This window comes from Rutidosis leptorrhynchoides, chromosome 9 (assembly GCF_046630445.1).
Source record: "Rutidosis leptorrhynchoides isolate AG116_Rl617_1_P2 chromosome 9, CSIRO_AGI_Rlap_v1, whole genome shotgun sequence".
NCBI classification, from domain to species: Eukaryota; Viridiplantae; Streptophyta; class Magnoliopsida; order Asterales; family Asteraceae; genus Rutidosis; species Rutidosis leptorrhynchoides.
The window spans coordinates 18,852,318-18,864,965 of NC_092341.1; positions in this window are offsets into that span (position 1 = coordinate 18,852,318).

A 12,648-nucleotide genomic window follows, 5' to 3' on the forward strand; every position below is an offset into this window, starting at 1 on the left:
GACTCTGGATTTGATGAAGTCAACGTTTAAAGATTTCTTGAAGCCAAAGCTAAAGATTATTCTGGAGATATGTTTGTAGATTAAGAAGATTTGTTTTGAAGATTCAGTTTTATCTCCAGAGTTGACTTTCGATTTATTAGCAAATTTATTTGGTTTTTTAGTTTATCTTTTCCATTTTTATAGCTAAGTAGTTTTGGAAACCAAATCTCTAGATTTGATCTTTATCTGTATAAATAGGAACGTATGGTTCATTTGAAAGATGTACTTGACACGATTAATATTATCAATCCTTTATTCCAATATCGTGTTCTCTCATTTTCTGCACTTAAATTCTTATTTATTGTATAAATTGAGAGTCTGGTGTTCATAGTTGTATTACTGTGAACTGAAATTCTTCTCAGACACCTGTGTCTGACTTTGCTATAGCAAATTACTGCTTCTTTTCTTGTTTTCTTTCACTAATTGATCCTAAAGAAGTAGATGAAGCATTGACTGACAATGATTGGGTTGAGGCTATGACTGAAGAATTGACAGAATTTGAAAGGAATGATGTTTGAGAATTGGTTCCAAAGCCTGCTGATAAAACTGCAATAGGCACAAAATGGGTTTTTAGAAACAAGGTTGATAAAGATGGTATTGTAATCAGAAATAAAGCAAGGTTGGTTGCTCAAGGGTACAGACAAAAAGAAGGAATAGACTATGATGAGAATTTTGCTCCTGTTGCTAGAATTGAAGCTATTAGACTGTTTCTGGCTTATGCTGCTCACAAAGATTTCAAGGTGTTTCAAATGGATGTGAAGAGTGCTTTCCTGAATGGTAAATTGCAATAAGAGGTTTATGTGAAACAACCTCCTGGTTTTGTAAATAAGAAATTTCCTAAGCATGTCTACAAACTGAAGAAAGCATTGTATGGTCTGAAGCAAGCTCCCAGAGCCTGAGGCAGACTATGTAGGTTGTAAATTAGACAGAAAAAGTACTTCTGGTGGATGTCAATTGCTAGGTGGAAAGTTGGTCAGCTGGTCTAGTAAAAAGTAAAATTATGTGGCCACTTCCACAGCAGAAGCTGAATATGTTGCTGCAGGAAGTTTGTGATGACCCGGAAATTTTCGATCAAATTTAAACTTTGATCTTTATATATTCCCGACACGATAAGCAAAATCTGTAATGTTAAGTCTCGAATGTTTTGAAACTATATTCATGTAATCAAATACCTTTTGACCATGCCTAACGATTCACGAACAATTATGTGTAAATAAATATAGATACATATACATGTGTGATTATTAAATTGAGATATATTAATAAAACATTGAACGCATTAGTTAATATAAATATAAGCTATGAAATCTATTTTTATGAACTTGGAAATGCTATCAAGGTATTGAATAAATAATATTTTATATGAACGTGTTTGTTCAATGTAAGTTCATCGACGAGATTAAAAGATAATATCAAATGATTGGTTTATCAGATACATTGAATTAGGATTACGAGTCTCCGTTATGAGGTCCACTTTGAATTAGGAAAACCTTACCTTTTTAACGGTATTCGGAAATTTAATAAGGTGATTTACATAAAAGAACAAAAGTGTTATTATTGAGGATTAGACAGAAGTTAGTGGAGATTTGAATTTCATAAAACTTGATTGATCTATTTTTAAACGTGCGAAAACATTTTCCGAGATAATAAAACTTGTTATTTAAAATATCTTTGTTTAAATAACGTAAGTTAGAATATTGGTTACTAGATATATATATATGTATAATGTGCAACGTGTATTTAAAACATGTTTAGGTATAGTAAATATATATAGGATTGCAAATTAGTTATATAAACGATAGTAACATTTGTTATTTGATTCGATAGATATTAAGATATATTATTTAGAAAGATCAAGGTGATTAAAATAAACATGGACGTATATCAAATTAAGTTTAAAAGTGTAATGTTACGTGTTATAAGATTTCCTAAACGAAACTTTGAACTATTATTTGTTTTGGATAAACTAAATACTATATTAATATTTTCATACGATATGTACAAGGTTATATTTTTCAATGAAAATATATTTATATTTTACAAAGGGATAAATAATAATATCAAATCAGTCACAAAACGTTTTGATTTAAACTAATATTATTAAACATGTTTTGATAAACCACGAGATTAGAATTTATAAAAGGAAATGATCAAAATACTCAAAAGATAAAGTTACACTTTGAGTGGGTTAGTTTTTAATTAATTTAAGTCTAGTTATTAATAAAGGTACATGTCACAAAACATTTAATTTAAAAATAAATTATTTGACAAATAACGAGACTTTGATTTATATAAGGAAATGACCACAACGCTCAACTTTATAAGTTATATTTTTATAAAGGTAATTTATTGTTAAGTAAGTCTAATTTTTGTAAAAGGTACACGTCGCGTAACGTAAAAGGCTAGTTTTCTAAACGTACGAAAGTGCGCCCGAAAAACCGAAAGTGGTACATGAGTCGTGAGACCACGACCGTGTCATTTTTGTAAAAATTATATTTTTACCATGAGCGTAAATATAATATAATATTTAATTAATTCTAAAGATTAAATATATTAAATATTAAATTATATATAACTTAACTTACGTGTTACATATGTTTGTTTAAAAGGAAAGAAGTGTCGGCCGAATGAAAACAAGTGATCATAGCTGTAAATTAGTGTCATGCAATCACATGAGATGGTTGGTGAGGCCAAATTCGTTTAAAAGCCGAACATTCTCAGTTTATGATCTATTTCCCATTCATATCGTCCCTCTCTCTCTTTATATATATTACTATTATAATTATTATTATTATTATTATTAATAAGATTATTTTGATTAATCTTAATATTATTATTAGTAGTATTAGAGTTAGTATTATTAGTATTATACATAAAATACTACGACGAGGTGCTGCCCAAATGTTTTCAAACGGGTTTTGTAAGTAGGATAGGGCTAAGGAAATTATGGGTTATAGCTTTGGAGATTATGGGTAATGTTCGGGGGTTATGCTCATGAGATCAATCTAGTGTTTGTTATCTCCGTTGCGTCTACGTACCCTTCCTACAATATTGAACCTCAATATTGATACGTGAGCACTCATAACTTAACTTTTATTTACTAATAGTGTATCCCTGACTAGTGCTCGAGAATATAGGATTGTGCATGCTTGTATATTTGATATTGCCCTTAGCTAAGTTATGTTGAATCTTAAAGGTTGTTATACTAGGGATAAGATAAGGTATAAGATATGCATGTCATTGGAAAGCTAGTGAAAAATTAATAACTTTTCCTTTAGATGCCAAAGGAATCTGATGGACGGATTAGAAATTATAGCCAATTGAAATTTTGTAAAAATGATTATTATTATCGTCGTTAATATTGTTGTTCCAATCTTTATCCAATTGTTAATATTATTATTATTATAATTATTATTATTATTATCATTATTATTATTATTATTAGCAATAAAAGTATTATCATTAAGAATTGTTATTTTTATAGTTATTATAGTTAAATTTACAATTAGTATTATTATTATTATCACATAAAATAGTTATTAGTAATTATTAATATTATTATAATTAAAACTAATATTAGTAACACTTAATTATTATAAATATTATTATTATCATTAAAATGAACGCGATATAAAAGACGATTTAAAAACTATTAACAAACTGCTTAGGAAATAATGAGTATGAGTATTATGATGAAATATAAATATTGTGAGATAATGATTTACATAAAATTATCGTTCTTATTATTTTTAACATTACTAGTATTATTAAAAATATCGTTAAAACTATCATTTTATCAAAAACTATCATTTTAATAGAAATATCATTATTACTATTACAAAATAATATGACTTTTAATTATTATTATTATCAATGATATTTAATCAAATAAAATGTAATATGAATATTATAATTACCTCAATAGAATCTATTACAATATTTTTTATAATATTAAATGAACTTTATAAATTTTATTACTTAAGATATATAAAAGTATACTTTAATATAAAATTGCATTTATTAATAAATCAATTATATTATTTACTCTATTAAATCTTTTAAAAATATTTTAAAAATATAAAACGACGATATTTAAAATTATAAAATAATCATTTTTAAATTTTGGAAATCATTTTGAGTCAAACTAATTTTTTGTCGACCTTTGCATATTAGACTCGAGCATTAGGATTGTGGTACACTATGACTTAACTTAATGTATTAGACAAATATTGACAAATACATAATTATATATATGAATAATTTAGGTTCGTGAATCCGAGGCCAACCCTGCATTGTTCAATGACGTCATATGTATTTTTACTACAAAATACAGTATCGTGAGTTTCATTTGCCTTTTTACCCTTTATATTTTTGGGCTGAGAATACATGCGCAACTTTTATAACTGTTTTACGAAATTGACACAAGTACGTGAAACTACATTCTATGGTTGGATTATCGAAGTCGAATATGCCCCTTTTTATTAAGTCTGGTAATCTAAGAATTAGGGAACAGACACCCTAATTGACGCGAATCCTAAAGATAGATCTATCGGGCCCAACAAGCCCCATCCAAAGTACCGGATGTTTTAGTACTTCGAAATTTATATCATGTCCAAAGGAGGATCCCGGAATGATGGGGATATTCTTATATATGCATATTGTTAATGTCGGTTACCAGGTGTTCAATCCATATGAATGATATTTTTGTCTCTATGCATGGGACGTATGTTTATGAGAAATGGAAATCTGAAATCTTGTGGTCTATTAAAATGATGGAAACGATTGTTTAAGTTAAACTAATGAACTCACCAACCTTTTGGTTGACACTTTAAAGCATGTTTATTCTCAGGTACGAAAGAAATCTTCCGCTGTGTATTTGCTCATTTTATAGATATTACTTGGAGTCATTCATGGCATATTTCAAAAGACGTTGCATTCGAGTCGTCGAGTTCATCAAGATTATTATCAAGTCAATTATAGTTGGATATATTATGAAATGTTATGCATGCCTGTCAACTTTCGATGTAATGAAAGTTTGTCTTTTCAAAAACGAATGCAATGTTTGTAAAATGTATCATATAGAGGTCAAGTACCTCGCGATGTAATCAACTGTTGTGAATCGTTTATAATCGATATGGACTTCGTCCGGATGGATTAGGACGGGTCTTCACAGTTGGTATCAGAGCGGTGGTCTTAGCGAACCAGGTCTTGCATTAGTGAGTCTAACTGATAGTCGTTAGAATGCATTAATGAGTCTGGACTTCGACCGTGTTTGCATGTCAAAAGTTTTGCTTATCATTTAGTATCGAAAAATTATTTGCTTATCATCCTTAAAGTCTAAGACACGTCTTACTGCCTTTATTGCATAGACAGTGTATAGTTAAATTCATATCTTAGCGTATCTGTTATTGTTACCTTTGCCTGACAGCTTCCGTAGATTCCTCCGTAGGTTATGGGATTTTAGTATTATATATGCATATGTAAATTATGTATTGCAGGGTACTAATCTACATCCTATAATCTATTTCTTATCGAAAATCCTTCATCTGATCGTACGAGATGAATCCCTCAACCAGTTCGAGTCCATCAGATTTCGATAGCTATTTCGATAGTTATTCCGACAGCTATTTCGATATGGATTTCCACTCGAGCTCCGAAAGCAGAGTAATCGGAATGAATCGATCAATTAGCCATCATCTATTCTGAATGAATTGGAGATGGGTTCGTAGTCGACTTAATCAATGGAAACGCGAAGAAGGCGATCATTTCCACTAACCAAATTCACCTCTTGACAATGAACCTAAAACGTTTACCGGCGAACCTGTTCGAGACACCATTTTCTCTCTCATTTCCAAAGTATCTCATCACGATCATATACTATCTCAGATTCTAAACCTCATTCATCCGCTCGTCCGAACCGACAATCATCCCGGTGTAATAGAAGAAGTTAATGAACTTCGCGCATAAGTTGTAGTCTTGGAAAATATGGTGCAAAACGTACCAGCTTCATCCAAATCACCGGCACCAACAGTACCACCAACAACCCAAATTTCAATATCACATGCCTCAACATCTCAATCTATACCTCGAGTATAATCATCATTCTACATGACATTCTACATCAGTTATCTTCGTTCGACATGGTGATTATGTAATCTCTAATGTTTTAGAGATTATTTATTCTAGTTCCAACTGAAAACTAAATGAGTTTAATATCATGTTAACTCATTAAATTCATGATTACATTTGAAGAAAATATATATGTATATATGTTTTCATAAAGATTGTAATTAAAAATTCTTTTGTACAAACTGTTAATAATAAAAATATTTTAACGGGTAGGTAATACCCGAGGAATATTTAAATTTCACATTAATAAGTTACACTGTATATTCTTCGAATCTGATTCAACAGTTATTCACTATCCTATTTACAACCACCGGGATACTTATCCATTCACCAAAGAATAACTATTTTCATTCAAATTCAATTTCATATTTGAATTTTGACCTATCAGAATCCAACAAGTGGCATAATGAAGAAATAATGGACACAATAAAAATTGATTAGAAACAGACTAATTAACAATATTAAATTTTATTAAGAAACCACGCTAACAAAATTCTAGCTAACTGTTCCTAGCTAACTGTTAATTCCGTATTACATTTTATTTATCGCAATTTATTTATCGCAATTTATATTCTCGCAATTTTATTTATTGTCATTTAATTTCTGTTATTTACTTTACGCACTTTATTTATCGTCATTTAATTTCTGTTATTTATTTTACGCACTTTAAATATCGGGACACGTATACAAGGTTTTGACATATCATATCGACACATCTATATATATTATTTGGAATCACCATAGACACTCTATATGCAGTAATGATCGAGTTCTCTATACAGGGTTGAGGTTGATTCTATAATAATATATATACTTTGAGTTGTGATCGAGTCTGAGACATGTACACGGGTCACGATACGTATTAATTAATTCAAATATTATATATTAAACTATATATGAATGATTGCACTGTCAACTGTGGACTAATAACATTGGACAATTAAAATGAATTAAAATATTGAATATAACATATGAAACTAAACAATTCTTCAAGTTTGCCACTTGATTTCGTCTTAAACCTCATTTGTATCTTCACGATTACATTCTGCGTTCAAACCTTTCATGATTCTTGAAAACACCTCAATCGATAGGATGAATCAACCGCACTTCATCTACGGAAGGAAAGATTTATGCATATAGTTATGCACCTGAGAAACTCTCGGCAATTGAGTAAAAGTTCAACACGTAGCCGCGTCAGATCCTTTGGCATTTATTAACAAAAACAACTTTGCGATCCCTTTTCAAAATTGGCCAATTTTGTCATAGCTCCAACAAGTCAACTTCGACTTTTTGTACGAAACAACCTTATTATAACGTTTATATAGACGCGTGCTCTTTTATTGTTACCAGGTAACCTTTCATATTCCATCATATTACCATCAGCGTTTAATCATCTAAAAACACAATTCTCCTGAAACCACCTCGGATTAATAACCGATGATTCAGATATCATAGCATTAAATGCAGAGGAAACAGAAAAATGGTAGATGGTCTAAACGGACAAAAGTTTGATGATAAAGAAAGGAGTGTTAGAAACGCTCGATAGAAAATTGGGTATTGAAAAACAGATTGAGTTACCCATGAAGGAGACCAAGGACAAATACAAGGACCAAATCCCATATTCAAAGAAACCAGGTAATTCTGGATCCGATGAAACCTTCAACGAATATCTAGCTCCGTACTCATGTTAAAATCTTGCAAAAATCTTTCTTCATCAATCATCGAACTTAGAAATTTCAAAATATCATCATAAATATCTTCGATATTTCTGAGAATATTTTCATAAATATTGTCGTCCGAAATTAATTATCTCTTCGTGCTATCTGCGTTACATCATAAAGGGAATTATTTTAGTTTCTAAATTCTATAAACTTTCGAGTTTAAATTATGAATGTTTTTGAAGTAGTGTTGGAAACTGATGCATGAGTTAGTATAATAAAATGACACTTGATCAACGTCATTATATTACATTAATTCATGCTGAGTTTCTAATGGAACGTGATGATTCACAGTACCATCATCATGTGCCATTTACACGACTCTTACATTCCATCCAATCTCCAAACATATTAAGAACATATCTTCTTGATAGTTCTATTTTCTAGGATATTCTGGTAATTTGACAAATCAAGATCGTACTCTTTCAAATTCCTTCTTAGAACATTAACAATGTTCATTCTGAAATCTATACATGCGAATTCCGGACCATTATAAGAGATGTTAAATCGCAAGAAGAAGAAACGAAAGGACAAAGCTCCGAAACAGAAATTGGAGTATAGATCGCAACAAATAGAAGGGAGCATTAACTATGGATGACAATGATTATAGAAGACAGAAACAAGGGCATCGAAGTATAAGGGAAGATATAAAACCCAACAACCACCCATAAATTATAAACCGTATATGTCAATGCATATAGCAATGTAAAGACACGGGAGAACTAAAAACACTATAAACCCTAGGGTATAGTAAAAGTAAATAGATTCTTCCGGTGGCAGATTAAAAAGAAGGATGACAGATATGAAAGTCAAGAGGATATCAAGGATCAGGATGGGATGGAGCATATTAACGAATACTTTAAAGTATGAATTGAGGAAGAAAGAATAGAAGGTGTGAGTTGTAAGGAAATGGAGAGGGTAGATTTATAGGAAAAATATCCGACAGAGCAATCGAAGTAGATTATCGCATTTAAGCAAAGAAGATCTGAATCTCCTTAATTATCGAAGAATCAAATCTTATTCTGAAGATTTCTTCTAAGTTCCTTAAATTCCGGAAATCAATCTTGAATACGCCGCCGGTTAAGTCAAACCTGCATTTATTCAATTTCACTCTTTTGCGATAGCTTCACTTATACTCTTCGCATAATCAAATTGGGTTATCTATATTACTCGATGATGATAACACTCTACGTATCAGTTTACATTCGTCATAATAACATTCTTACTGTTAACCATGACGACCTCTATCAAATTTCGGGACGAAATTTCTTTTAACGGGTAGGTACTGTGATGACCCGGAAATTTTCGATCAAATTTAAACTTTGATCTTTATATATTCCCGACACGATAAGCAAAATCTGTAATGTTAAGTCTCGAATGTTTTGAAACTATATTCATGTAATCAAATACCTTTTGACCATGCCTAACGATTCACGAACAATTATGTGTAAATAAATATAGATACATATACATGTGTGATTATTAAATTGAGATATATTAATAAAACATTGAACGCATTAGTTAATATAAATATAAGCTATGAAATCTATTTTTATGAACTTGGAAATGCTATCAAGGTATTGAATAAATAATATTTTATATGAACGTGTTTGTTCAATGTAAGTTCATCGACGAGATTAAAAGATAATATCAAATGATTGGTTTATCAGATACATTGAATTAGGATTACGAGTCTCCGTTATGAGGTCCACTTTGAATTAGGAAAACCTTACCTTTTTAACGGTATTCGGAAATTTAATAAGGTGATTTACATAAAAGAACAAAAGTGTTATTATTGAGGATTAGACAGAAGTTAGTGGAGATTTGAATTTCATAAAACTTGATTGATCTATTTTTAAACGTGCGAAAACATTTTCCGAGATAATAAAACTTGTTATTTAAAATATCTTTGTTTAAATAACGTAAGTTAGAATATTGGTTACTAGATATATATATATGTATAATGTGCAACGTGTATTTAAAACATGTTTAGGTATAGTAAATATATATAGGATTGCAAATTAGTTATATAAACGATAGTAACATTTGTTATTTGATTCGATAGATATTAAGATATATTATTTAGAAAGATCAAGGTGATTAAAATAAACATGGACGTATATCAAATTAAGTTTAAAAGTGTAATGTTACGTGTTATAAGATTTCCTAAACGAAACTTTGAACTATTATTTGTTTTGGATAAACTAAATACTATATTAATATTTTCATACGATATGTACAAGGTTATATTTTTCAATGAAAATATATTTATATTTTACAAAGGGATAAATAATAATATCAAATCAGTCACAAAACGTTTTGATTTAAACTAATATTATTAAACATGTTTTGATAAACCACGAGATTAGAATTTATAAAAGGAAATGATCAAAATACTCAAAAGATAAAGTTACACTTTGAGTGGGTTAGTTTTTAATTAATTTAAGTCTAGTTATTAATAAAGGTACATGTCACAAAACATTTAATTTAAAAATAAATTATTTGACAAATAACGAGACTTTGATTTATATAAGGAAATGACCACAACGCTCAACTTTATAAGTTATATTTTTATAAAGGTAATTTATTGTTAAGTAAGTCTAATTTTTGTAAAAGGTACACGTCGCGTAACGTAAAAGGCTAGTTTTCTAAACGTACGAAAGTGCGCCCGAAAAACCGAAAGTGGTACATGAGTCGTGAGACCACGACCGTGTCATTTTTGTAAAAATTATATTTTTACCATGAGCGTAAATATAATATAATATTTAATTAATTCTAAAGATTAAATATATTAAATATTAAATTATATATAACTTAACTTACGTGTTACATATGTTTGTTTAAAAGGAAAGAAGTGTCGGCCGAATGAAAACAAGTGATCATAGCTGTAAATTAGTGTCATGCAATCACATGAGATGGTTGGTGAGGCCAAATTCGTTTAAAAGCCGAACATTCTCAGTTTATGATCTATTTCCCATTCATATCGTCCCTCTCTCTCTTTATATATATTACTATTATAATTATTATTATTATTATTATTAATAAGATTATTTTGATTAATCTTAATATTATTATTAGTAGTATTAGAGTTAGTATTATTAGTATTATACATAAAATACTACGACGAGGTGCTGCCCAAATGTTTTCAAACGGGTTTTGTAAGTAGGATAGGGCTAAGGAAATTATGGGTTATAGCTTTGGAGATTATGGGTAATGTTCGGGGGTTATGCTCATGAGATCAATCTAGTGTTTGTTATCTCCGTTGCGTCTACGTACCCTTCCTACAATATTGAACCTCAATATTGATACGTGAGCACTCATAACTTAACTTTTATTTACTAATAGTGTATCCCTGACTAGTGCTCGAGAATATAGGATTGTGCATGCTTGTATATTTGATATTGCCCTTAGCTAAGTTATGTTGAATCTTAAAGGTTGTTATACTAGGGATAAGATAAGGTATAAGATATGCATGTCATTGGAAAGCTAGTGAAAAATTAATAACTTTTCCTTTAGATGCCAAAGGAATCTGATGGACGGATTAGAAATTATAGCCAATTGAAATTTTGTAAAAATGATTATTATTATCGTCGTTAATATTGTTGTTCCAATCTTTATCCAATTGTTAATATTATTATTATTATAATTATTATTATTATTATCATTATTATTATTATTATTAGCAATAAAAGTATTATCATTAAGAATTGTTATTTTTATAGTTATTATAGTTAAATTTACAATTAGTATTATTATTATTATCACATAAAATAGTTATTAGTAATTATTAATATTAATATTATTATAATTAAAACTAATATTAGTAACACTTAATTATTATAAATATTATTATTATCATTAAAATGAACGCGATATAAAAGACGATTTAAAAACTATTAACAAACTGCTTAGGAAATAATGAGTATGAGTATTATGATGAAATATAAATATTGTGAGATAATGATTTACATAAAATTATCGTTCTTATTATTTTTAACATTACTAGTATTATTAAAAATATCGTTAAAACTATCATTTTATCAAAAACTATCATTTTAATAGAAATATCATTATTACTATTACAAAATAATATGACTTTTAATTATTATTATTATCAATGATATTTAATCAAATAAAATGTAATATGAATATTATAATTACCTCAATAGAATCTATTACAATATTTTTTATAATATTAAATGAACTTTATAAATTTTATTACTTAAGATATATAAAAGTATACTTTAATATAAAATTGCATTTATTAATAAATCAATTATATTATTTACTCTATTAAATCTTTTAAAAATATTTTAAAAATATAAAACGACGATATTTAAAATTATAAAATAATCATTTTTAAATTTTGGAAATCATTTTGAGTCAAACTAATTTTTTGTCGACCTTTGCATATTAGACTCGAGCATTAGGATTGTGGTACACTATGACTTAACTTAATGTATTAGACAAATATTGACAAATACATAATTATATATATGAATAATTTAGGTTCGTGAATCCGAGGCCAACCCTGCATTGTTCAATGACGTCATATGTATTTTTACTACAAAATACAGTATCGTGAGTTTCATTTGCCTTTTTACCCTTTATATTTTTGGGCTGAGAATACATGCGCAACTTTTATAACTGTTTTACGAAATTGACACAAGTACGTGAAACTACATTCTATGGTTGGATTATCGAAGTCGAATATGCCCCTTTTTATTAAGTCTGGTAATCTAAGAATTAGGGAACAGACACC